At 38.2% G+C, this 17015-nt stretch overlaps 1 protein-coding gene across 1 annotated transcript in view; it reads left to right on the plus strand.

Annotated features, from left to right (window-relative positions):
- The window catches only part of LOC126471512 (ribosome-releasing factor 2, mitochondrial), a 239993-nt gene extending 226368 nt beyond the window's left edge, over positions 1-13625 (plus strand). Inside the window, exon 16 of the mRNA XM_050099734.1 lies at positions 13217-13625. The gene's annotated coding sequence lies outside the window, so the exon portion shown is untranslated. The remainder of the gene's footprint in view (positions 1-13216) is intronic.
- The last annotated feature ends 3390 nt before the right edge of the window (positions 13626-17015 follow it).

The following is a 17015-nucleotide window of genomic DNA, read 5'->3' on the forward strand; positions in this document are numbered from 1 at the left end:
GTATGCAAGCGTTTTCATTTTTATGTCGCCTATGTCAGCTAACACTCGAATTGCAAATACAGATTTGTTAAGGTGTTTCTGCAGTTCTGTGGTGTGCTCCTCCAAACTGAATTTATTATCAAGTTGTAATCCCAGGAATTTAAGATTGTCAACTTCTTCTGTCTGCTCTCCTTCATACTTTATGCATATGCTGGGTGGAAACCTCTTAGAGGTTCTGAATTGCATATAGTGAGTCTTTTCGAAGTTTAATGTCAGCGAGTTGGCTTTAAACCATTTATTAATATCCATGAAAATATCATTAGCAGATCTTTCTAAAACTACACTCAACATACTATTTATTGCAATACTTGTGTCATCTGAAAACAAAACGAACTCTGCTTCTGGCAGTGTAACTGATGAGAGATCATTATGTACACAAGAAAAAGCAATGGCCCTGAGATGGATCCTTGTGGGACACCACATGTAATTTCTTCCAATTCTGATGATGACTGATGACTTAATTAACTAGTCCCATGCACTGACACCCTTTGTTTCCTTTTAGCAAGGTATGACTTGAACCATTTTGCAGCACTGCCCATAACACCATAGAATTCTAATTTATTTAATAGGATGTTGTGGTTCACACAGTCAAATGCCTTTGACAAATCACAGAAAATACCTGCTGCTTGTAATTTGTTATTTAATGAATTAAGTACATTTTCACTGTAGGTGTAAATAGCCTTCTCGATATCAGAAACATTCAGAAATCCAAACTGTGTTCTTGATAATATGTTATTTGTGGTCGGATGGTTGAGAAGCTGCCTGTACATTACTTTTTCTAAAATTTTTGAGAATGTTGACAAAAGTTGAAATAATAATAGACCGTATAAACTGTTTTGGTTGTGAAGATAAGGCACTGATTTATTTACATTCTAAATTGGCTTATCTTGTGAAGTGATTGCATGAATCTTTTGAGTTACTTCTTCTAAGAAATGACTGTTACAAGTGTCTGCTATTAAAAGCATCTCTCATTTTTGTCAACAAAAGAAAGGTTTCTGATCCTAAATGGGTCAGGTGTGCACTACATATCAGAGGCTGTTACCTGGTTAGCTGACTGTTTGCGGGGTGCAGAGAAGTGTTTCTTAGATTAGGCAACTCTCCAGCCAGTTGAAATGATGATAGCTGTAAGACAACCAGTAGTCTCAGTATAAGAACCAAGCAAATATAATTTAGAGGTGAATGGTGTAAAATGCCAGTGATTCACTGTCAAAATACTCACAACAAAGCGCCTGAGTTTGAATTGCAACTAAAGAAAAGGCAGTGGAGCTCACTTAATACACAGTATGGAAAGCTGATTAAGGCTCAAAATTAATTTAGTGATGAGGTCCTGGGAAATTTAACTGTATGTGGAAAGGATAGGCTGATGGGTTATGGAGGTGATATATCTGTCACAGCAGACAAGAAACTCAAATCCATTGAGATGTAACTTGAAGCTGCATCTAACATTGTTTTTTCAGGACTCAGTATCTGGTTGGTCATAAACTTAAAATTGGTTCTTTCTATGGACCACAAGTTCACCCCCATATGTAACCAAAAACTTTAGAAAAAACTTCATTTCACTAGTCGTGTATCTGCACAAGTGTGGCACCATGGTGAAACCATCACTGTCAGCACAAAATATGACTACACTAGGCAATGATGGCTTGGCAGCAAACAAACCCCAGGAAGAGGGAATGAAACTTGACGTGAGAGTCAGTCTATGAAGGAGGAACAGAGCACATACACCATGTATAGATGAGCAAAGAGCAAAACGGCTATATGACTAGTAAGGGTGACTGAATAAACTAAACACACGGATAACAGAGCACAACATGAGGCAAAGGCCAGGTCCAAGGTAATTGATATCTGCATATGAACTGCTGGGACATGCCTATTGCTGCTGGCATGTAAACACCTGTGTCAATGGCTCGGGTCATACAGTACTCTGCAAGTGACCTCCATGACAGCATTAGGTGCTATTCCACTGACCAGTTGAAGGGGGAGGGGCTGCTGGGCATAGTGGTAAGCCGCAAACACCTGCATTTGTTTGTGGTGGATATCGGTCAGTAGCTGGTGAATCGTCATTCCAATCAGATGCATCACAACCTTTTGGACCCTCAATGCCACTGCCTCCAAGCCATCCGAATGACAGGGTCATTCATGGATTTGTTTCAGTGGAAGTCCCCCAAATGAGACAGCACATCCACTTGCTGCCAATCCCACTGGAGTTCTCCTTTCCCCACTTGCCAGTGGACGAGTTCTTGTCCCAAGTGATGCTGGCGGACCAATCGTTACTCTGGCCTCTGCAATCTTCTACCGTCCTGCAGAGCCAGCTGCATCAGCATTGTCTCCTTCAGTGGACAATCTGGTGCTGGGGTTTGGTTCTGCGAGTGAGGCCGTGGCAGAAGCCAGACCATTTTCAGCCCTAGGTGATCTTTTCAGGGAGGAGGGATTTAGTATCCCTAACATCAGACGCTGAGATGGACTGAGATGAGTTGACGTGGTTAGCAGAGTCTGCAGAGTGTGACGATACTGCCAGTGTCATGCCATCTTGCAGAAATGCTGTGTCTATCTGCATTTAGTGTCATGCACAGATTATCTGAAATCTCCACACAATTCATGTGTCCAACTAATGGAAATTAATTGCATGTTTGCTGATCATGATACATCAGTGTTATAAACATTGTGCAACACATCATTTATTGAAGTGGTATGTGACACCTCGACACTGTGGGGTGCAACAGTCTGGGGCATGTGACTTGGGTTGGCACCCATGGCAATCATTCCACCAGACTACACCCGTTAACTGATGTTGTCCGATGAATGGCAAGAAAACAGATGGTGGATACCACTGTGAATGCAAATATGTGCAAACTCTCATGACACAATCTGGTTGACCATTACTGGGGAGTGCACTCAATAACAAAAATAACTGACAACATACAAATAGTTGCTGTCTGCATCATGGATGATAGTCAGGCAGCATACAGGAAATCTGACAACATATGAACCACCACAATCAAGTGTTTCCAAAAATTGACCTACAAAGTCTATATGCATTCTGTCCCAAGCATGCTCCAGAACTGGCGAAGAGGATGTTTGACATGGTGGTGCAGCCTGGTCCTGTGCACAGACAATGCAAGCTTGCGTGAGATGTTCAGTATTGTGATCGATTGCTGGCCATCAAACCAAAGTCTTCATTTGAGTCATACCCCAGTGCAATGCACGTGTGTGTACACGAGGATGCAACTTGGAGAGCCAACCACTGAACAGCTTTCCTCCACCGTGTCAAGCGTGAAGATCTCGTGAACAACTTTGAGCTGATTCTGCAGCAGAAAAAGATACACACCACACTGAAACTGCTGCAAAGGAGGGCACTTCTTCTATCCTGTCTGGATTGCTGAAACAATTTTTTGGAAAAGATAGTCGGTGCCCATGGTGGCTGTGACCTCCCACACTGTCAAAGGAAAATCCAGCTACATCTGATGCGAGGTATTGTCCACTGCGAAAATGAAGCCTCCTGTCAATTCAACTCGAGTTTGGTTCCTGCTGGCAACCACAATCATGCATGCTTGACAGTGGGTCATTAATGAATCTCATACCAGTACTCATTGGAAAGAGCGCCCATTGATGAGCAGTTCTACCTGGTAGCTTAGACTGAGGGCAGAATAAGAAATTATGGACTTGTGGTTAGTAATAAATAGGAACTTCACACAACAAACATGTAACTTTTCCGCATGCTGGTAGTTACATTGCGCCACAGTAAGTGTCTTTGATGCATAAGTGGTGGACTGTTCAGCATCATCCGAGTTTCAGTGTGACAGGACTGCAACAATCCCATACTGGTACACATCAGTGACCAGAGTTAATAGTTTACCCTCCGTAAAGAAACCCAAACATTGAGCAGAACATCAACATTGCTTGAGGGACTGAAAAGTCCATTGACAGACTACACAAATTTGATGCTCTGTTGCTGAAGGTTAAGAGAATGGCATTGTGCAGGGCCTGAGAAATGAACTTAGCATAATAAGAAATCTTGCCCAAAAAGGACTGGAGCTCCTTCAAGTTCTAGGCCTTTCACAGATTGATGGTGGCTTTGGTGTGTTCATCCTTAAGGATGAAGCACATGTCCCAAAAAATGCACCTTTGGGGGAAAAAGTTACATTTTTCCAGTTTCCAATGAAGCTGTTCCCTAGAATGTGTAGAAAAACTGCGCGCAGATTTGGAAAAGGCTCCTCTCACATGAATTCTGTGACCTAGCTCTCTTAGAGGGAGCTGATGCAACAGGTAATGTGCTAAATCAACTATTCTAAATATCATTGATAAATTTCTGCCGCAGACAAAATTCCCAAAGGCAAATAATTAAACTGGTGAGGAGGAAACAGGGTGTTGGCAACTAAGAAACTATGAGAAGTGGTGTCCAATGGCAACTGTAGCATTGCTTTGAGCAAGTCAGTCCATGAAAAGTATTGACTCCTCTGAAAATTTTGCCAACAACGCCTCCAGCTGAAGAGTTGGATACAAGTCCACGATACTTGTGCATTGACCACCTCTTTATAGTTGCTTCCTGGCTTCTGAATTACTGCCGAGGTGCTACCAATGATGCAACTTGGCCTTGACATGCACCACAAAGAGAATGGGGTGGGGGCATCAAAATTTTGGTGTCGCTAATGGTTTAAGGGAGCCATGTGCATCACAAGTTTCTGCCTGACACAAAGTATTCTCAAACACTGGTCATATGACTACAGTAGAGTCCAAATCTTGAGAGGGGACCAACTGAGACACTAAATGTACTTTGTCAACTGTGTGGAAACCAAAAACAGGAAAGCAATATAACCCAAAAATATTTTCCACCAACAGGGAATTAACCACTGACAACCTAATTTACAATTCCACATTCTTATAATCTGCAGAGATGGAAATTAGTTCCTCAAAGGAATACACTCTTTATTAAAAGACAAAACTTGATGTAGTGCCATTGCAACACAGGGCAGCCCATGAGCCTGTATGTTTCTAAGTTAATTAGGCCGACAGTTTCTGCCATGTCTACCTGAAATTCAATCATTTACCCACCCAGTACCAATGCTAACAGAATATGCTGGGGTTATGCTGGTGGGGCATCTGAGACAGCCTCCAGGTCCAGAGAATACAGTGGGGTCTCTAATGACTGTCCCATGATCCCCAACTTTCACAACCTGTTGCCAAATGGCCTACTTTGTGACATGACCTGTACGAGGCATCCATGTGCAGATAGTCCTGTCAGTTATACACCGAAAGACAACTGGGGCAGGACTGCCAGCTTGCCCATTGAGTGGAGACAAGTGCAGAAGGGTAGCAATGTGGAGAACACAAAAAATGATGCAAGCGAGGATTATGATACTTCAACTGACTCATATCCACTGAGCCCAATGTGGGTGAAGACAGGCAGCACCATCATGCCACTGCACACAAGTTGTCAATGGTGTCAACACACAGTGGCTCAATGGAAGGTAAAGCTGCTTGGCTGATGCCAAACGGCACCAAGGGCTGGTTACCATGCACATCTAACTTCACTAGCTCCCAACTGTCAGATGGGATGTGCTTTGCCACTGCTATAAGTTCATGCAACTCAACAGTCTTAACAACTTTGGCTAAAGAGGAGTCGTACAAAGCCAGTACCCTAGTTTGGACACCTAGGTCAGCTGTTAACTGGATAATTAGTGGCTCTGCATATCATATAGCACTTTGGGGGACACTCAAATCTACATTTGTGTGGGAGACCTTGCAGGTTGGAGATCCACACTGCATATGACTGCTTGGAGTGCTGGGTAAACTGTAACCATGTTGCCACCAAATGGGTTTGATGACAAAATACTAATTGAGCAACTGACAAAGTTCCTCAGAGTTAAGTATCTCAGTCTTGGTAGAGGGATGCAAATTCTGCACAATTTCATGCAATCCCATGTTGCAGGACAAAAACAAGGCAGTCTCATTTAGTGGATCGACGATATGCCTCATTTCGCAGTGTAGCAAGAACCAGTCCAGGTAATTCTCCCACCTTTGTGCAGACTCATTGAAGCCTGCGTCATGGGAGAAAGCTTCTCTGTGGGTGTCTGGTCACCACCAGCATAGCATGATTAGAGAGCAATGCTGGATTCTGTTTGAGCAGTTCTTTCATCTGCTCCTGCTGCAGCTTTTGTTGCTGCTCCTGCAGGTGCAGCTGCTCCCCCTGACATTGTAAAATTTCCAGGGTCATGTTGGGTGCAATTTAACACTATAAAAAATACCATCTCATACTTAAGAACACCCTACATCACAATTTTTGTGTCTGCGAATGGATGACAGTGCCACAAAACTGTAACTTTTGGCAGAAAATCTAACTGGAGTAGGTGACAGTTGTTTGACATTGAACTGGGGCACTGAACGCAGGACATGGAATTCAATCTACAGCAGAGCAAGAATCCAGACACTGTGTATGGACAAGCATGGTGGAAAACACAGTGTGGCGAGCAATTAAGTAAGAACAGAGAAAACAGCACAGAGTAAGGCAAAGGCCAGGTCCAAGGTACGTGATGTCTGTGTAAGAACTGCCAGGGCAGGCCTATTGCCACCAGCAAGTAAACATGGGATCTGTGTCTCTGCCCATACCTATCTTAACATGTACCCTCCATGACAAAGACACTAGCTCATCTGCATCCATCTCAATGTCTGTCTAGAATGCAAGTACCTCAATGATACTATAATTGTTGGAGGATACTTTAAGCATCCAACAATAAATATTTTTAATTACAGTGTTAGTGATGGATGTGTCAAGATGTCTAGCATGATGCCTTCTCTGAAAACTACCAGCAACAGATAGTTCAAAAGCCCATTAATGATGGAAATATGTTGATTTTATGGAAACAAATGGAACTTACCTATTTTTGTGGTGGTCCACACTGAAGTTGGTATCAGTGATAATGAGGCGGTTGTAACAATAAGGATTAATAAAGTACAAAGGGCAACCAAAACAAAGTTCAGCAAACTAAATAAAGTGGCAATAGTGTCATATCTCAATGAGGAACTTGAAACATTTAGCTTGGGATAGGAGCATGTAGAAGACCTGTGGCTCAAGTTTTAAAATTTTTTGGATATATTGTATCTAGTAGAGCAACTCATGAAGGAGGGACCTCCATGGCATACAGTCACTGTAAAGAAATTTCTAAGAACCAGAGACTACTGCATAATAGGTGTAAAATGAAGCATATGGCTATAAACAGAGAGAAGGTGAATCAAATATTTTTTTTTTCTTTATGATGGGGCCTGCAGTGAGCCATATGTCTCAAAAGGCCATTGTAAGTAAGGGCCCAGTATTACTTCTTAAAACATTTATTGATTATTACAACAGCTGTTTTGGAAGATTTCCATTTTCAAATACATCTACATTGTCCTGACATATATATAACATTTGGTGTGTCTGTATCTGGTGTCTGTTCTCATTATATTTCATGTGAAATTCTGAAATATTGATTTCATGTCAATTTTGTACTGTTTTATAATATTTTGATATAATATTTTAAATATTTCCTGCAATTTTTTGACAGTTCACACCATAGATGTTTTACTTTACATAGTTGTAAAACACCATAGATGTTTTATATTTACATAATCGTGAATGTAAATATAAAGCATCTATGATGTGAACTGTCGAAAATTACAGAAGATATCTACAACATTATATCAAAACATTATGCCACCTGTATAAAACAGCACTAAATTGGCATGAAATCAGTATTTTAAAATTTCACGTGAAATATAATGAGAACAGTCACACCAGGTGCTATATGTATGTCAGGACAATGTAGACGTTCTTGAAAATGGAAATCTTCCAAAAGCTATTGCAATAATCAATAATTGTTTCAAGCAGTGATACTGGGTCCTTACTTACAATGAATGAAATACGTTTGGTTGTCAAGAGGGCAATGTGTGAAACCTTCAGTTACTACCACAGCCAAAATATTTCTTGCAAAACGCAATGGAATTCTGATTGTGTGTAAAGGCTGTTTAGTGGTAACCAAAGTTAGTATCCAGACACTCATAGACCAATCAGGAACAAAAACTGTTGGCAGCAAAGCAGAAATTCTGCTGTCCATTCTCAAAGAAAATCCAGCAGTATTGCCCCAGTTTAATTCTTGCACCACTGTAGAAACAATTCAAACAGATATTAATGTCAGTGGCATATAGAAACAACTGAAATCACTAAAAGTCAACAAAGCTCCATATGTTGATGGAATCCCTATCAGATATTATACTGAATTTGTGGAAGAATTAGCCTTTTTTTTAACCACAGTACACATAAATTCCTCAAACAAAAAACCATGCCAAGTGATTGGAAGAAAGCACATGTCACATATTTCTATAATAAGGGCAGCAGAAGCTATCCACTAAGTTACCAACCAATATCCTTGACATCAATTTTTTGTAGAATCTTAGAACATATTTCAAGCTCAAACATATGAGGTACCCCGAACTGAATGATTGCCGTTGCATCATGGTTTCCAGAAAAATTGACCATATGATACTCAACTTGAACGTTTCTTGCATGACATCCTGAAAACCTTGGATTGAGGCAGCCAGACAGGTGCAGTGTTTCTTGCCTTGAAAAACCATTTAACTCACACTCCCTTTGAAATCTTAAATAAGAGGAATGTATAAATCTGTTACCTAGCATTGTAGTGGTAGATACCTAATCCTTCATAACCAATATAAGAACAGGAATGTGAATGATTGGACAGCCAAACTCCCACAAGCACTATCAAGACTGATCCACACAAGATTCTCTTAAGTAAATTAGAATATTAGGGTGTCACCAGCAGTGCTGCGAAATGGTTTGAGTCTTATCTAACTAACAGAAAACAAAGGGTATCACTGTGAAGTACCTGTGCAGTAAGCAGTCAGTCTTCATCTGATTGACAATTAATTACATGTGGTGTTTCTCAAGGTTCCATCTTGGTCAATTGCTTTTTCTTGCACACATTAATGACCTCTTGTCTGTTACATTGCCAGATGCTAAGTTTGTTTTATTTGCAGATGATACAAACATTCCAATAAGTAACAAGTCAAGTACAGATTTAGAAATACCTGCTAATCAAATTTTCACTGACATTAATAAATGGTTTAAGTCTAATTCACTGTCATTAAACTTTGAAAAGACCCATTATAAGCAGTTCAGAACCTGTAAGATATTTCCTTCCAGCATATGTATAACATATGAAAACATGCAGATCAAAGAGGTTGACAGTGTTAAATTTATGGGATTACAACTCGATAATAACTTAAGTTGGAAGGGTCACACCACATAATTGCTTAAGCACATAAACAAGTCTCTATTTGCAGAGAGAATGATGTCAGACGTGAGGAGGCATAAAAAAGACTTTGGATAATTTGCTTACTTTCATTCTATTATGTCATAAGGGATAATATTCTGGGGTAACTCATCAAACCGAGCAAAAGTTTGTAGCATGCAAAAGAGTGTATAAGAATCATTTGTGGTGTAAATTGAAGAACATCATGTAGAAACCTGTTCAAGGAACTTTGTATTCTAACCACTGCTTCTCAGTATATTTATTCCTTAATGAAATTTGTTCCAAGTAAGATATCTTTATTTCCAACCAATAGCTCACTACATAGTTTCAATACTAGGAATAAGAACAATCTACATAAAGTTCTAAAATCACTTACCTTGATCAAAAAAAGGAGTCCAGTTTTCAGGAACACACATTTTCAATAAACTGCCAGCAACCATTAAAAACTTGGTTACAGATAAATCACAGTTTAAACAGAGTCATAGATTGTGTTTCAAAAAACTGAGTTGAACTTTCGAGGGCTTAGGTCAGGGGAGCGCAATAGGTGGTATAGCACTTAGCAGCCCCATCAGTCAAAGCTTGCACTGTACGTGCTTGAAAATTGTCCTGCAAAATGGTGGTCAGGTCCTGCAGGAAGTGTCATCACTTCTGTCTCGAAGCTGTTCATTTTTGAAACATAACCTATGACCAGCTTAGAGACAGAAGTGATGAAACTTTCTGCAGGACCTGACCATCATTTTGCAGGACAGTGCTCAAGCACATACAGTGCAAGCTGTTACTGATTTGCTTGACTGATGGGGCTGCTAAGTGCTATACCACCTACTGCACTGCCCTGACGTAAGCCCTCGTGAGGTCAACTCGATTTTTAAACTGAAGGAAACACTTCATGGCATTTGCTTCAGAACTGCTACAAATTTGTCAGGCAAATGACCACGCCATTTGAACTGTCAACCCAACTGGCACTGCTAAGAGTATCCTAAGACTTCCACATCAGTGGCAATGGGTTATACACAATGCTGGTGACTACTTTGAAGGTCTGTAAAACTTTGAAACAAGTATCTATTTTGTTTGAGCTGTAAATAAATAGTTGCCACTATTAAAGTTCCAACCCTCATATAATCTCCTCAGTGAAACAAAGTTAAGTTTGTGGAGTAACAGAAGTGCAGAATCAATCATGTGAGGCACTAGACAAGGATAAATGTGTACCATGTATATTTTATATCTATAACAGGGCTTTTGACACTGTCAACTCTAAAACTCTACTAAAAAAGCTAATGTAGTTGGGAATAAGAGGAATTGCCAATGACTGGCTCTGATTACATCTTAAAAACAGAATAAAACAGCAGAGGTATCACAGATGTCAAATGAAGCAAAATTTTTAGTGAATCTGTTATCATGTCCCAAGAATATTACTGTAGGAGTGCATGGGGGCTGGATCTTAGTACCAATATTATTTTCAGCATTCATCAATGATCTTGCAGACAATGTTAATCATAGGGAAAAATTCTTTTTGCTGATGACAGTAACACTAATGACAGATAAAACACAAAAACTCATATTTGAGAAAGAAAATGAAACCATCATGAATATTCATATTTGATCATAATGCAGTAAACTTGCACTGTTCCTAAAAAAACAAATAGCATTAATTTCTTTTTAAAGAGAAAATAAATCTGTAAAATTCAGTGTGGATACAAATTTCATTGACTGTGTAGCAAACACCAAATTTTCAGGAGTTTAATATTGATTGTCAGCTGAATTGGAATAAACACACAAACAGACTAGCAAGTATCATGTTTGGAGGTCCCATATGCACAACAGGGACACAGTCTTCATACAACAGAAAAGAGCCTTTTGAATAATAACTAAAAATAATAACCAAGCTCCATACAGAGATCTCTTTAAACAGCTGGGGATTCTAACTACTCCATATGAGTATATATACCTATATGTATGTGCACATCATGAATATTGATTTGGTTTGATTTACTCATCGATCTTTAAGCATTTTCTATGCAATTGATATTGTCATTTTGCATATATTGTATAGCTACATAATAAACCATACATTTTTAAAAAGTTGAAGGAATATATATGGTTTATATTGGAAACATTCAGTTATCATTAAATATAAATGTGTTGTGCAGAATGACAAAAGGAGAAACAGTAAGTGTAACACAATACACATGCTGATGAAAATATTTTAACAAATATAAATGGGACATGCTTATTAATATTAATCATTAAGTGTAAATGTATTATGAAAATAAAACACAACAGTGTGATACAGTATCATTTTCAGAAGAGCTCAAGAAATAAAGTGGTCATATCATGCAGCATCTTTAGTAGGTTAGATCATTTTTATTATGTATCTTAAATCCTTCTATCATATAGAAGGATTTTTGTTCAAGCCACCTTTTTGTAATATTTCTGAAGACATTCAGTGATACACTGTGTGCTGTAGGTGGTAACATATTAAATAATTGTATCTCTATCTAGGTTTAACTATTATTTTTTAAGTTTAGTAACTTGGATGTCCATCATTTGCCTTTGAGGTGTGTTATGGTTATATAAAAATTTTCATAGTTTATGGCTGTCTTAGTTCTCCTTGATATGCACCAAGCAACTGAGAATAAGCAGTGATGCAACTGTCAGTATTTTGATCTTTGTAAGTATTCTGCATGATTTCTTCTTTCTTGCTCCAGCAACTTACCTAATGGTCTTTTTCTGCCAAATAAAAATTCATTTTGCTCCAGAGGAGCTGCCCCACAACATCATTGCATATGTCAGGTGGCTGTGAAAAATGACATAATAGGAGTTCAGTAGTTGCTTGTTCATCGCACAAATCTTAAGTTTAGTTAGCAGGTAGGTGACTCGGGCTAACTTTATGCATAAATAGTTAGTGTTAGTTTCCCAAGTTAATTTAGTATCAAGATGAATGCCAAGATGATTAACTGAGGCACCACAGTCCTTGTTGTGATGTGGGCTGAAAAGAATATTTACAGTTGTAGAGTGATTAATTTGCAATTCATTTACTCTGAACCATGTACTGGATATTCCGAATTGATCTGCAATTCTGTTTTTGAGTGTGTCCAAGTTACTATCACTGTAACGAAGGTAGTATGGACTTACATGGCATCATGTTGGACAAATCATTTATATAAATTACGAAACAGTAGCATTCATGATCATGGAACAACATACAAACTAAATGTGCATTTATCAGGAGGTGCACATATTTGGATTGTAGTATTCTCTTTTTGGATAATGTACCGTATAATGTTATTCCCTTATAGAAAATGCTGTCCCCCCCCCCCCCCCCCCTCTTCCCTGATGATGGCAATGTGGACAATTGCCGAAATATTGTGTCCCATGCACACTCATACCAGGTTGTTCACCTGAGATTTATTTCATTATAAAGCAAAAGTGTTATTCCTCCAAGGAGTAAGTAATAGACATTAACACAGCATGCCAAGCTGCACATACAAACTTCGTGGTTGATACCATTCATTTGTCACTGCACAGTCACTCAACTTGCACCACAAATGCTTCTTTGGATGACACAAATAGAGCTAAAACACACAGTCACAGTAGTCAACATGTGTAGCAGTTGCTACAGGAGCTCTCTTGGTGAAAGTGGAACATGGAATGCCTTCTCTGAACCAGGCTTGGAAGTGGACGTGTCGTCCAGAGCAGATGGTGTGAATCGACTTGTTTTGGTGGCAGCTCTTGACTGTTGGGTTGGGGGATAGGGGGGGGGGGGGGGTGATACCTCCTCGAAAATGGAAAATGTAAGTGGCCTTCACTCTGCTAAGAGACATGGTGGCCTGTTTTCCATTCACTATTATGACCATTATGTGTTTGTCTCTGTGCAGGTGATAAACTTGGTGGAGATGCCATTCATATGTCACCACACAGTCACTCAACTCACATCACAGCTGTAGCTCTGGTTTCGCATGAACAATCTATTCAAACAGCAGGGAGCTCTTAACTGTACCAAGTAAGTATGTATACCAATGTGTTTTGCACATAAAGAAGAACATCAGCAGTTATCTCACAAACAGCAGCGTACATGGTCATGGAACAAGAGCCAGACTAAAATTATAATTACCAAAAGTAAACAAACACAAAACAGCATTTTGTACAAGGGAATAACATTGTTCAATAAATTGCCCAAGGACATAAAAAAACAACCAATTAAAGCATACATTTTAAATAATTCATATTACAAAGTCAAGGATTATTTAGATACAATAAAAAATGAACATTATTTAACAATAGCCAACTGTCATTTACGTTAGACTGCTACTTCTTACAGTAAAATGCTATGCTCAGGATCTGTGATGGACATTCTAACCTTTTTCCATTTTTTGTTTACATTGTCTCATTCACTGTGGTGAAGTTTTTCTATTAGAATATCATCTTACATTATATCATTTTGTAAATATCTGTGGATGACTAAGCAACTAACTAATTAGAAAATAGCTGGTGTATCTTGAATTTTCTCATTTTGAGAGAACTGAAGAGCAATCTGTTTAATTGTTAAAAACCATTCAACAACTAAAACTGCATAAAATATTTTTTTATTTAAGACAACCAATTTCAACAAACTATGCTGTCATCTTCAGGTCTTAAAATCTCTTGTTGTAAAACTTGTTCATTTTATGCTGACCTCACACACAGGATGTCAAGTGGATAAAAATAGCACATTATAATAGGTTTGCCATCACTAAAATATTGTAAAAAACATAAAGCAACTTGTGCAACAGACTACATCAATATACATATTGCTCACTGTTGCTCATTGCATTATATGACCATGGTAGGCAAAAGCACAACTGTTTACATATGCTGGACATATTCTAAAAAGTGTGAATCCACTTTAAATGGCATATAAGGTACAACTGTACAATTGGTAAATGTAGGATAAGTTATTTGAACATGCAATTTGAACAGTAATTAGTATAGTGATTGCTATTGTACATTACCATAAAGGCCATTTCACTACATGTGGTCAATGACTGATAGTGAGTCTGAATCCGACATTTATTTATTAAAATGCCAATGAGCTTAGTCCCAAGCCATAGCCCACTAGTAACGAAAAAGGTGAAAATGGGTAGTGCACCAAACAACTGGTTCACATTATGACTGCATAACCTGAGAAACACTGTTATTGCCCTAAATAGAATGGCTAAAACTGGTAACCTAGAATCCAAGCATAGCTACAAAGAAGCCAGAACTGAAATACAGACAGAAAAGCAGAGGGCCAGTAATGCTTTCATTCAAAATTAGAGCAACAAATATAAAGCTATCTGGAAGATAGTAGACACAGCAGCAGGGAAACACAAAAATAGACAAGAAACTCCAATATTGCCAGAAATATTAAATGAATTCTTTGTTAACAGCACTAGCTGTGAAGTCCTTCTACCTCCACAAAAGATGATACTACTTCTGGAAGTACTTTCCATAATGTACTTGACCTACCTAATAATTTATCTTTGAAATGGAAATATGTTACCTGTCAGACAGTATACAAAATTGTGACAGGCCTATGTAACTCTTACAGTGAAGACCTCTATGGAATCTCAGACACCACCCTGGAACAACAAATTTCAGTAATGTTTTCAGTAATGTTTTTTTTTGTTAGGATTCTGTAGATGTAGATCAATAATAGTCTTAAGACATAACTAATGAGGAGGTACTGAATAGGATTGGGGAGAAGAGGAGTTTGTGGCACAACTTGACTAGAAGAAGAGATCGTTTGGTAGGACAAGTTCTGAGGCATCAAGGTATCACCAGTTTAGTATGGGAGGGCAGCGTGGAGGGTAAAAATCGTAGAGGGAGACCAAGAGATGAATACACTAAGCAGATTCAGAAGGATGCAGGTTGCAGTAGTTACTGGGAGATGAAGAAGCTTGCACAGGATAGAGTAGCATGGAGAGCTGCATCAAACCAGTCTCAGGACTGAAGACCACAACAAACAAACAATAGTTTTAAGACTGGAATATTTCCCAAGGTCCTGAACACTATTATTGTTATCCCAATTTATAAGAAATGGGCTAAAAACAGACCTGAAAGTCATGTCCAGTATACCTCATACCTACAAAATCCAAGACAACATAATGTTGTCTTAAATTACATCTTTGCAGCTATTTTGAGGATCACAATCTGATTTCCTCTTTGCAGTTTCATTTTAGTCTGGATTTGTCTGAATTAATTGAAACAGAAGATCTTGTTACTGATATTCTTGATTGTTTTGAGAAAAATTCCTACACTCATGTCTTACTACTAGATCTGAGCAAAGCTTTTGACACTGTGTAACATGAAATACTCATAAATAAACTAGAGTGCTGTGGTATAATATGGGATAATGAGCTGGCAGTACTTAGATCATGCTTTACTAACAGAACTCAGATTGTTATGGTTAATAACCATTAATTATTATTATTATTTATTCAGCAGCCTTTTTGGTGTAATTTTAGTTACTTAGTTAGTTACTTGTTCCATTGATCAATCTCACAGTAACCATTATGATGTGAAACATGTCAAGTGCATAAGAAATACACACATGAATCAAGAAGTTGTTCTTTTTTTAGGCTTAAATTTTTTTTACCTGCCCCATAACCTAAAATTTGCATGTATTATACCTATAGATTTATGAATCTATGATTCAAGAATTGTCAAGGAGATATAATTTCAGTTTATTTTTGAAACTATTACTGCTGTCTGTCAGACATTTTATTTCATCTGGTAATTTATCAAAAATTTTAACAGCAGCATGTTTTACTCTCCTACACCAAAGATTATTTAAGTGGAAGATAGTGTAAGTCCTTCTTTCTTCTGCTATTATAATCATGAATTTCACAGTTATTTTAAACTGGTCCATGTTGTTGAGAACAAATTTCATTGCTAAGTAAATGTGCTGTGAGGCTGTTGTAAGAATTTCTAACTTTTTTAAACAGATGCGTACGAGATATGCAACTATGAGCCCCACACATTACCTTAATCACTTTCTTTTGAGCAGTGAATACTTTTTGCCTAAGTGTTGAGTTACCCCAAAAAATTATTCCATATGACATCAGAGAGTGAAAGTATGAAAAGTATATTAGCTTACTAATTTCTATATCTTCAAAATTGGCAATTATTCTGATTGCAAAAGTTGCTGAAACTAGTCGCTTTAGGAGATCCAAAATATGAACTTTCCAATTAAGATTCTCATCTATATGTACACCCAAAAACTTAGCTGTACCGTGGCTGTGGACGTCTGTTGATGTGTTATATTTATTGAAGGAACTGTACTCCTTGCAGTAGAAAATTAGATGTACTGTGTTTTTGAAAACTCAAAGCAAGCCCATTCACAGATAACCAATCAATGACTTTTCCAAAGACGTTATTTGTATCAATTTCTATTGGAGTTTCTTTTCCTGGATTAATGATAGTGCTTGTATCGTCAGCAAACAGTGTCAGTTTAGCTTCCTGTTTCAGATAAGAAGGGAGGTCACTCACATATATCAAAAATAGAAAGGGACCCATGATTGAACCCTGTGGAACACCTAATGTAATTTCGCCCCAGTTAGATGAAGTGGGAAACTTCCATAAATCAGTTAAACCATATAAAAAAAACTTTTTTCTTTCTTTATCATTAGCATTTGGCTCATTATATACATCTCCCCA

Source organism: Schistocerca serialis, chromosome 1, assembly GCF_023864345.2.
Source record: "Schistocerca serialis cubense isolate TAMUIC-IGC-003099 chromosome 1, iqSchSeri2.2, whole genome shotgun sequence".
In the NCBI taxonomy this organism is placed as follows: Eukaryota; Metazoa; Arthropoda; class Insecta; order Orthoptera; family Acrididae; genus Schistocerca; species Schistocerca serialis.